Source organism: Typopeltis vanoorti, chromosome 2 (genome assembly GCF_054136105.1).
Source record: "Typopeltis vanoorti isolate ZY-2024b chromosome 2, IOZ_Tvanoo_1.0, whole genome shotgun sequence".
NCBI classification, from domain to species: domain Eukaryota; kingdom Metazoa; phylum Arthropoda; class Arachnida; order Uropygi; family Thelyphonidae; genus Typopeltis; species Typopeltis vanoorti.
Genome location: NC_143550.1, coordinates 152,803,603 through 152,815,676, shown reverse-complemented (window position 1 = coordinate 152,815,676; position 12,074 = coordinate 152,803,603). Strand labels below are relative to the sequence as shown.

General features: G+C 34.4%; 3 protein-coding genes across 3 annotated transcripts in view; all 3 read right to left on the bottom strand.

Annotated features, from left to right (window-relative positions):
• LOC150109529 (uncharacterized) overlaps window positions 1–12,074 on the bottom strand; it is a 614,993-nt gene that overhangs the window by 197,921 nt on the left and 404,998 nt on the right. The gene's annotated exons all lie outside the window — the stretch shown is intronic.
• Window positions 1–12,074, bottom strand: part of LOC150109530 (uncharacterized) — a 207,070-nt gene that overhangs the window by 77,833 nt on the left and 117,163 nt on the right. The gene's annotated exons all lie outside the window — the stretch shown is intronic.
• Window positions 1–12,074, bottom strand: part of LOC150109531 (uncharacterized) — a 130,277-nt gene that overhangs the window by 116,081 nt on the left and 2,122 nt on the right. The gene's annotated exons all lie outside the window — the stretch shown is intronic.

The window sequence follows — 12,074 nt, the reverse complement described above, 5'->3', positions numbered from 1 at the left end:
TAAGATTCTACTCAGTTTTTTGGACAGTGTGCTGATATATGGCAAGGAGATATAACCTTTGAAGTCGTCCTGTGTCTCTACGTTGCTACGTTGACGATGGGATAATTGATTGTTGATACTTTTTAAAGAGTAGCCATTGCTTTTAAAGGTCCATTTAAGATGTTGTAGTTTTTTTTTTTTTTAGCTCTTCTTCAACTATAGAACTTTAACATGGACTATAGCTCAAGTTCATAATAACTGTAATTTACAGTCAAATATTATAGCTTTTTAATTGTATAGCTTTAGAGTGTCTCGATGTTTTTTTCAGTGTCTTTTAATAGCTTTCTATGTTCTTAACGCCTGATGAAGTCAACCCCGATGAAACATGTTCTGTTTTCAAATAAATCTCAATTTGTTATAATTCTCAGATTTTTAGTCAGTTTATATTAAAATGAATATATATATATATATATATATATATATATATATATAATTAAATTTAATTTAATACATATATTTAAATCAATCAAATATTTTTTATTGTTCTCCCAGTAGTAAAACGATTTAACAAATATAGTAATTCAATACATGTAACTATTGTTTTGAAAAAATGCAGAGTTTTTTAGTTTGGTCTAAAAGTGTGCGGCCTGTGATGCTACCACTCATCATATATTGGCCCTCGTATACAATGAACTTGGCCATGCCTGATTGAAATGATTCATGGAAAAAGAGAAAAAGAACAAGGAGTAAACACTTTTTTTTACAGAGAGAGAGAGGAAAAAGAAGTGCATTACCACATAATGCCATTAAAGCAAAGACAAAATTATTTTAATATGAAGAAAAAGGAAGTAATTACTTTGAAGAATTGTTAAATGGGATAACAAATGATAAAAAGGAATTAGAAGTAAAAAAAAGTAATCTTGAAATATTGAAGACAATTCTTTCTTTTAGTGTTACATGGTGATCAGCATTCATTTTAGAAATTATGGACTTTACGATCGTGTTATAAATAGCTCTTTTAATTTCCCAATGTTTCGATCTTCATATTAAGATCATCATCTGGAATATATCTACTCTATACTATAAAATAAGCTGAAATTGGAAACGGATGTGATGTCGGCTTGAAACGGATGTAGGCTGTAATGTTTTTGTGTAACATTTTTGTCAAGTTATTTGAAACATTTTGAAACTCAGGGGCTATCCTGAGTGTCGAGTCTTCAAAATTCGAGTCATAGGAATTCAAGGAGAACTGGCCTACCAGTCCGGAACACGGGGGGTTGGGCACCATAGGAGTCAGGGGGCAGAGCCCCCTAGTACAAATATACAAGGACAAGCTGAGTTACATTACACACAGCAAGCTAAAGAAACAATGATTTGATTATCGGTTATTCTACTGCCATGATCGCTAGTAAAAAAAGAAAAAAAAAATACAAATGAATTATTTAGAAACTACATCACAGCTGAATTCTATTTAAGAAAACACGAGAAAAACATTATTTCTTATAGATAGTCTTCTTTCAGTAACAACGATGTCCTATTTTTAACATCATAATTGTTATTTTTGTTTTAGGATTCTGGATTACCTACAGTCCTGTTTATAGTTAACTCTTAAAGAGAAAGGTTCCGTGGGTAGAATATGTGCCTTCCATATGCTTGGGATTTTTAGTTATTATTGTTCAGATTGGGATGGTTGATAAGAATCTCACAGGCTTCCTTAAATTTGCATTCATACCATGTTTCGGTGTGATGCAAACAACTGGTGCTTTTCCAGTCAATTCTATGTAAAGTGTTCAGGGCATGGTCAGAAAGGCCAGCTTATCACCTAGCCAAGAAATTATCAGCAACACTCGATGAGTTGGTAGGTCATTCCCCCTCCTATATCAGAAACACACAACACTTTATAAACATAATCAAAGACATTACATTAGAAAAAGATGATTTATTAGTCAGTTTTGATGTCTGTGCCCTCTTTACGAATGTTCCAATCAATGACACAATTCTTCTTTTACAAAACAAATTCGCTCCAGATATCACGGCTCTTGGCGTGTGTATTACGTTCTGGTTATTTTGTATGACAAAATGCTTTCCACCTACAAAAAGAAGGCACAGCCATGGGCTCACCATTATACCACCCTATTGCTAACTTTTATATGGAACATTTTGAGCAGCATGCTCAAAATGTTCTGCTCCTTTAAAACCCAAAGTCTGGCTTAGATACGTTGATTTCGCGATCTGGTCCCATGGCCGCCAGACACTAGATACTTTCCTTAGCCACCTAAACAAACAACACAAACACATACAGTTCAATTGAGATTGAAAAACAGAATACATTTCTGTTTCTAGATACACTTGTCACATGTCTTCCTTCTGGCAGTCTTTCCTTTACTGTTTACCGGAAACCGACACACATAAACTTCTACTACCACCCAACACAAAAACTAGATGTCATTAATACTCTAACAAACAGGGCTTTGAAGATCTGTTCCAATGAACATGCACTGAAAGACGAATTTAAAGTTATCAGCAAAACATTTCTAAAAAATGGATACAGCCAAAACACTATTAACAAAATTCTCTACAAGACCTCAATAAAAAACAAAGATAAACCAGACTACAATAAAACTATACCCATTCCTTACATTAAAGGACATCAGATAAAACAAACAGAATACTACTTAAATACAACCTCAAAGCTACCTTTAAACCTCCTGCAAAATTAAAAAGCTTACTCAACTCATCCAATGACCCACTCTCTCCGCTGGCCTACCCTGGAGTATACTGTATTTATTGCACCTGTAATATGCCATATATGGGGGAAACTGGACGCACAATCCCTATCAGACAAAAGGAACATAAACGACACATTAAATATAGTAACTATGGTGAAACTGGCCTTTCTGACCATTCTGACCATGCCCTGAACACTTTACATAGAATTGACTGGAAAAGCACCAGTTGTTTGCATCAAACCGAAACATGGTATGAATGCAAATTTAAGGAAGTCTGTGAGATTCTTATCAACCACCCCAATCTGAACGATAATGATGGTCTAAAAATCCCAAGCATATGGAAGGCACATATTCTATCCACGAAATCTTTCTAAGAGTTAAATATAAACAGGACTGCAGGTAAATCAGAATCCTAAAACAAAAATAACAATTGTAATGTTAAAAATAGGACATCATTGTTACTGAAAGAAGACTATCTATACGAAATAATGTTTATCTCATGTTTTCTTAACTAGAATTTAGCTTTGATGTAGTTTCTAAATAATTAATTTGTAATTTTTTTTTCCTTTTTTTACTAGAGGTCATGGCAGTAGAATAACCGATGATCAAATCATTGTTTCTTTAGCTTACTGTGTGTAATGTAACTCAGCTTGTCCTTGTATATACTCCAGGTGATGATCTTAATATGAAGATCGAAAAGTTGGGAAATTAAAAGATCTATTTATAACACAGTTGTAAAGTCCATAATTTCTAAAATGAATCAAAGGCAATTAGAGGCTTCTTTTTTAATGGTAATACTACCATACAGAAGTGGGTTGTTGTACGATAATTCCCATACATGAATAACTGTTCCATGACTACATTAATACTGCAAAGGAACAAAAAAGACATTTGATAATACCGAATTTGAAGACCTGTGCATTGTTACTCATCATAAAATACAGAAACAGGGAGGAATGTTAAAAAAAAAAAAACACATCAGCAGAAGGGATGCATGAAGATTAAGAAAAACTTGGGCAGCAATTCTAGAGTTGAACTGTGAAGGAGTGTTGACAAACTGCATGTGTTTTGACAGATTAAGAGGACAGTGAGGAATTCACCAATGCTAATTCTGATGAACAGTAACCATGTAGGTTGAAAAAAATGCGATCAGCAGAAACTGAATGTTTGTGTGAGAAAGAGTGGAGTGAATTGATGAGTCATGGATGGTTAACACTTTCATGTTAGAAAAATGTTATGTTGTACTTCAACATTGGCAGGATATGAGATGTCTTGTGTGTTTTTATTTTTCTTAAGTGAATTCCAAATATAGTATATTAATACCATGGGTGAGATAAGGGTTACATAATCCAGAAATCCTGCTTTACTGACCTGGAAATTTCAAGTCACTTTCAGGTCTACAATAAGCAAGATAGTGGCTCACACTGGATAATAAATTCATTTCCCACCTAAAAACCATTCACCACACTGCCACAGAAGAACTAAAATTCAAAGCATACTAGTTGAAGAGCAGGTATACTAACCATCTGCCAATCAAACTGTGAAAATGTAGAGGAGAAACAATCTATAGTTTCCAGGATATGTAAGTAATCAATAATTGAAATAACTTTATGCACAATGCCTTCTCTTGTAACAGGCATTCATTTTAATGTACTTTGAAACAAAGGATTTTTACTCACTCAGACATCTGCACTTTCAGAAGACCAGAATGAAACTAAAAACAGTAAATAATGCTTTCCCTAACCCAGACAAAGTGAAGTTTTATTGTACAGAAAATACAGTACAGTTTCCTAAAAACCTATTCTGGGGATTTATGCAAAATTTGCATTTCAAAACCTGCTGACTATTTGATACAGAACTGCATGAAAGAATTTGAATTTTCTTTGTTAAAAAAATATAAAAAACGTATCTTCTTATTTTTAATTATAAGTAACAGTGACTTCAGTGTTCTGTTTTTGCACATAGTCTTCTTCTTCTTCGCGTTATTCCCACTTCCTATGCAGGGTCCACGTGTTACTTAGATGCGACTACTTGTTAGTACTACTCCCAACCGACCCGTCGCCTGGTCTGCCGCTGGGGGGGATATATTTTTGACTGTAGAGGTGTATGTTCACGGGGCCGGTTTGCCTGTTTGCGGGATGAAAAACGCCAGATAAACTGGCGGAAAAAACCCTACTGACCGCGCCCAAGACCGGCTAACTTGGCTATGCCTGAGGAAGATCCTCAAATTCCTCACGTCTACAACGGGAATCGAACTTGGGACACTCCTTCCCCAGTCATATGGCTGCGAAGCGCAAAGCCACTAGGCTAACCGCGCGGTCTGTTTTTGCACATAGTATCTGATTTATTTTACCTAACTACTACAATGGAAGGGAAATAACAATGGAACTATTTCTCTCCCTAAGTTTAAAATGAACATTCATCACCAATATATAAAATCACTGCAAGGCCAATGAATTGATTGATAATTTAAACACAACACACAAATATTCCAAGAATACAATACACACACACTACCTTTCTCAAAAATTGTTAATTTTCAAAAGAAATTTAGTTGTATACAAAATAACCAGTCACAGTAGTTTAGATTACTAGTAAGTGCAAAGGAACTTTTGTATTCACTTTGCAACAAACTACTAAGGGAAGGTCACATTTGAGCTTCCTTTCCTTTAATGTTCAGCATTCATTTTGATAATTATAGAGGCTACTCCCATGTTAAAAATAATTATTTTTAACATGGTAGTGGTTTTCATAATTTATCAAAATGAATGTTTGAGCTAGACTGGAAAATGGATACAAATACTACAACAAGAACACAGCATTTTGCACTTTACTAAGACTTTTGACAGAATACAGCTTGGAAGAGTTGTATAAATTGGAGAATATGGGATTGGGTTATAAAATATTAGTATCGATAAGATGGCTGGCTGACATATCAATTTTTAAGTGGTATATGGAGACTGAGTCCACAACATTTAAGGTGACCAGTAGTGTACCACAAGGATCATTCCTTGGTCCACTGTTATTCAATCTTTACATTCATTACATTGGGAAGAAATTGAAAGTGACATACATGTTTGCTGATGATGCAAAGATAGGCAGGGTAATCAGGAATGCCACTGATGCAGTATACTCCAGCTTGCAGAGTGATTTGAATAGGCTGGAATTGTGGACATGCGAAAATGGCTGCCAGTTCAATGTTAGCAAATGTAAAATTATGCAATTTGGTGTAATGAAATATCCAATTGTATATTATATTGATAGGGTTAAGCTAGAAGAACCTGACCAGGCTAGGGACCATTGGAGTTTGAATAGACAGGAAGTTGAAATTCTGGGACCACATAGCAAAGATTGCAAATACAGCTCAGAGGATAATTGCAATGCTGAAACAAACATTTCCATAAGGACAAGGAATTCATTTAGTCTCATTACAAAGCCTTGATATGACCTCACTTGGACTACTGTGTGCAGGTCTAGTCTCCTAGTTTCCGTGATGCTGATACAGTGGAGAGAGTGCAATTACAACAGCAAAGAGCATAAAGATGCTACTGGGATTGTGTAATACATATTATGAAGAGAAATTGAGAATTCGTGGACTGCAGACAACAATAATTAGGAAAAAAAGGAGTAATACAACTGAAACAAATTTCTGCAGTGTCATACAGGATATCAGTAGATTAAATTTTATGGAGGGCGAGTAGAGGACATCCATGGAAATTGAGAATGAATTCAGTCAAAAAGGGAGTGAGAGATAGATTTTTCTTTCATAGAATGGTGTGTGTGAATGGAATGGATCACCTTTAGAGGTGGTGAGTGCAGGTATATCAGCTTGTGTGAGTGATATTTATTATTATGAGACCTCCAGGTCTCATAATAATAAATATTGTTATGCTGAAAAAAATTAAGGAAAAAAAAATTTCTTACTATTATTTGTATGCCATGCAATTTGCTATTATCAGAAAATCACAACTTTGCTTGTCATATAAAATCATACATGTATGCTACCAGGTCTATTCACAAATACTACAACAAGAACACAGCATTTCATAAACACTGACAAATTTGTAAAAATGAGCCCATTGAATGCTGAAAGATGCAATAGAAGGTCAAGCAAGTTACTATCTGATGTTCAACACATGTGATATACAGCTCAAAATAGATGAGTTGCATTTTGTACTGAGGCAAGTATTTTTTGAGAGCTCTTAGAGGCTCTACACTAAATGAGAGATAATATTCAGTGGCTAGACAGATTTGTAGGAGCCTCCATAGCTTAGTTGATAGAGATCAGGAGCTGTTTGGTTGGAAAGACCTAGGTTCAAATCCTGTCTATCATGATGAACCTTTCATCAGCTTTTTCCAATCAAATGGTGAGTTAGGCAGTCTCATATGGAGGTGGATGGTTTTTTTCCCTCCTTGAAACTTGGGTTTTTCATTCCTCAAAACAGGCAAACTGATCCTGTGAACACAGATCTACAGGCATAAATACTTGTCCTTTAGGGGCTGGCAAAGAAGTGGTACACTGGCCTTAGGGGATGGATGGGCTGAAGAAGAAGAAGAAGACAGATTTGTGATTTACATAAGATTACCATGACCAGAGATAAAGTAAGACCTTGAGAGGTGGGGACAAACTAATTTTTTTTGCAGAGGAGGCAATGTTTCAACTAAATAAAAGTTAAGATTACAGTAAACCAGTTGCAGCCGGTGAAATTTTAAGTGGGGTGATGCATATACAAAATAAAAAAATAAAAAACAATATTTTTTTTCCTTAATCAGTTACCTATTTATTAATAAATAAATTTACATATTAAAAAAATTTCACCCTCACCACAAACAAACACCAATAATAAAAGTATCGTATCTCACAGAAATAACGTGCGAATGCATACTATTTATCTGTAAGGACACTGCCCAAACGAGCAGTGTCGGAATCACTTGTAACATGCAATGACAAGCGTAAACGAATATCAGCAAGTCTAGCTGCAATTGGCGCGATAATTCTGACACTGTGTTAGATCACAGTGCATTTGTTTTGTGTAACGATAATTGAAAAAATATAATTCTTTTCATATTTTCAACAGTGACACTCATCATAATTCAGCCTTGATAACAAATAAACAATTATATGTTATTTTAACAAAATAAAATAACATTTTAACCTAAGAAGAGAAATATCATCTTGTAACAAATAAGAGAAGGAAAGGACTGTGTGGTGTGAAATACTCAGCCTGAAATCCTAAAATACAGCAATAAAGCTTCACAGTGATTATATTGCATAACCCAGAACAGTAGCACACTCATTCCCAACTGTAACTGCTCAAATGGCAGTGTATTTTTAGTATGCTTATGCGCCTTATTTCTGCGAGATATAAAACATTTATTATTGGTGCGTGTGCGTGGTGAACTATTTTTTGTCAATTTTATTTTATTTTATTTTGTTAAAATAACATATAATTATTTATTTATTATAGATACAAGGCTGAATTACGAGTGTCACTGTTGAAAATATGAAAAGAATTATATTTTTTCAATTATCGTTACATGAAACAAATGCACTGCAATCTAACGTCGATATTTGTTTGCGCTTGTTATTAGATACACTGCCGCTTGGGCAGTGTATCTTATGCCTGAGCTCACTATTTCTGTGAGATATGAAACGTTTATTATTGGTGCATGTTCATGGTGAACTATTTTTTTTGTAAATCTTATTTTATTTTGTTAAAATAACATAATTATTTATTTTAGATACAAGGCTGAATTATGATGAGTGTCACTGTTGAAAATATGAAACGAATTATATTTTTTCAATTATCGCTACACGAAACAAATGCACTGCAATCTAACGCTGATATTCGTTTACACTTGTCATTGCTATTGATACAAAACTTTTATTATTGGTGTTTGTTCGTGGTGAGGAAGAAATATTTTTAATAAAGCAATTTTTAATATGTAAATTTATTTATTAATAAATTCATTACTGATTAGTAAAAAAAAATTGTTTTTTTTTTGTATATGCAGCACCCCCACTTAAAATTTTCACCGGCTGCCACTGGTTTAGGCCAAATAGGGATTGCTACAGTTAGCTTTTTAGCTTATGACAAAAAATTTCCAACTTTATTGGCTGAGTGGATAGTGTTTCTACTCTCCAACTGATGGAATGTGGCATGAATGTTTACAAAACTTTTTAGCAGGCAGATGATTTTCATTGCATATTGCATGACCACAACTCTGCTTGCTGAAGACATGAAGTAGTTTAGATTCTATGACTGGTTTCTACAGAAGTTTCCAGAATATCTTGCTCTTAACCAGTGAAATAGATTTCCAACTTTCAAGAGATAATGTGACAACATTATAGTCTGCCTGCAGTTGAGAGAACCTTAGATAGCACAGTGCCAAGAAGAGTCAATTCATGTAAGGGGGAGAAAGAAATAAGGCAATGTACGAATTCATCACCAACATGCGAAATCATGTGCTTTATACTTAAAATTTTCCAACTGCTATACAAGCAAAATAGTTATCACTTTAAAACTAGAATGTTCATAAAAGAAAAGCTAATTTTCTGACATGCAATAATAAACACAATGATTACAATATTATCATAATAGTTACTAATTATATGAAGAGACAAAGGCTTCAATTCAGGGACATGAACTTATTTAAGTTAAGGGATATTATATCCCGTGGGATATAATATCCCTTAACTTAAATATATTATCATAATAGATTCACCACCTTCTACCATGCGCAAAAGTCGAGGGATCTTGTATCTGTGCTCAAACTATACCAGAGAAATTGTTCAACTGCTAAGTCAGTATGGTGTAATTAAAATGTTGGGCATCGTCAGTTAGATTGAAAGATGTAAGGAAGATAGCTCAAGGATATGCCATGTGCACTATTATTTATAATTTATATGGATCATATTATTAAGGAAAGTAGTATTAAGCATGATATTCAAACGAGATATTGCACTTAGTTCTTTGATCTGCACGGATGATTTTATCCTTTCAAATCAGCTGCACATCTTGAAGTCTTTAACCAAATTAAATAACTATAAGGACAAACTTGGTGAAAAATTAGCAAATAAAAAAAAAGAAACCATGAAATAATCAGCAAAAACAGAAACATCAACTCATTCTCCCAGCAGTGGCAAACTATAGAACAGATTACATATTTCAGCTATTTAGGCATTTCAATGTAGATGGCATTTTGCATATATATCAAAATAAATACAGAATAAGTAGTTATGTAGTACGAAAGTAACTGAATAAATTTGTATGAACAAGGAGTTTAGCCACCAAAAGACCCATTTTAACACAAGAATCACAGGGCTAGATTAGTAATAAAACAACTGATCAAAGACTGAAAACCACTGATGAGAGTTCTGAGGAAAATTCTGTGAGTGAACAGATACACTAATAGACCCATGTTAAAAATTAAGAAACAGAAAAGAACTAGATAGTAGTAACATTCAGTATGCAAGCAGAGACAATCTAAAATGATAGTGACTTAAACAGAAAGGAAGATTAGCAAAAAAAAAAAAAAAAAAGTTAAAAACAAAAATGGCAGTAAAACAAGACAAAATATAAGTGGGTTGATGCATTTGCTTTAGATCAAATTTGAGATCTGACAAATACTGTAATGGACCAATTTGATGAACTTTCTGATTTTATGGCAGTCTCCAATTACTATTTATAAAAATTGGTCAATGCTATTACATACTTAAAAAATGTACTGAGTAGATTTTTTAACATGGAGAGTTGTGAGTGCATTGTGAATGCAGGTAGCGTAAATAACTTCGAAGCTCATTATGGTAGACATGTTGCTAGTTGAGTGTGTTGACTCCATGGACGTTACCAAATTAATAATAATTATAATCTACTGAGCTTTCTTTTGGTAGTTTAATTCTTTGAAGATATAGCAAAATGAAAAACGTATTTCTAGCTGAAGTTATTATTATGTTGCACCTCCGGGGAGTCCAAAGACTCATCGAGGGAGAGTGTGCCAACAGCATTGAACAATTATCCCCATCCAACTACTAATCGCGCTCAAACTTGCTGGACTTTTTGTGTGAGCCATTAGTAGCAGAGGCTCTACCAATCGACCAATCTTTGCTGGCAAGTTAACAAACAACATTGTTCAAATTCATAAATCATATGTGAGAAATTAAAAGCTCCTAAATCTTTTCATTGGCTGAGTCAGATTGCTCTCAATATTGCATGCTACCTCCTCCATGAATTCAGATTACCTGTTGCATTACCATCTCCTAAGAATTGCTAAGCCACTGAAGTATCATGTGGCATCCTGGGTGGCTGAGGGGACAGAATTTCTGTCAACAAGCTGTGAGTCACTTTGGCATGGCTGTTTATGACAATCTTTAAATGGTAGGTAATTTTTCATTACAACTTTCTTTTTAGAGGCCTGGGGTTGTATTTAAAAAACCAATATTGGTCTCTAGAGCTGGCTTCTAGAATTATCTAGCTTATTATCATTATTACAGTACCTCCATGGAATCAACAGCATTCCATCAAAGTGGGCCCACTTAACTAGCAAAATGCCCATCATAATGAACTCGGAAATTATTTACACTCCCTACATTTACAATGCATTCTGACAATACACTAACACTCAACCATCCTTGAAGTTCAAGGAACATATTTCAAAAGTAATAAAAAAAAGCACAAAGAAATGCCACTATACTAAGAACAACATTGACAAGCAGATATATGGATGTGATTATTCCACTGTACTAGGTGTTGAATAGACCACATCTGGACAACTGCATAAAGATTTGGTCGTCTGGATTTCTAGGAGAGAAGCAAGCTCTGGAAAAGGTTCAGAGGCAGATAACAAAAGCAGTATCAGGTTTGTGGAATAATGGCTATGATGACAGGTTGAGAACTGAAATTTTGCAGTGGTAAATAGGCAGAGGAGGGGGTGATGCGATTGAGACAAATTGTTAAAGAGGCACTTACCTGATAGATATCCAGGATATTTTTCAAAGAATTGAAGGAGGAAAGGGGACTGAAACAAGAAGTTATTCTTGGAAATTGTATAAAGGTGTGGTGCATAAGAAAATGAGGAATGAATTTTTTGCATGGAGAGTGGAATGCATTGCTGAATGAGGTGGTAATTGCACAAACTGAATCAATTTAAGATGAAGTATGATAGATATTGTCTCTGTTGTTTGCATCTTACTACTGCCTCTCAATGAGTCTCGTCTCCAGGAACTATTTGTATTATTAATTATTATTATTTATGTGTGCTCCATGGAGTCAAAATGTGCATCGTGGTAGAACCACTCTGTCCATTAACACAATATCTATCATACATCTCCTTTAACCTATTCCTGTTGGGACACTCGGAACAACC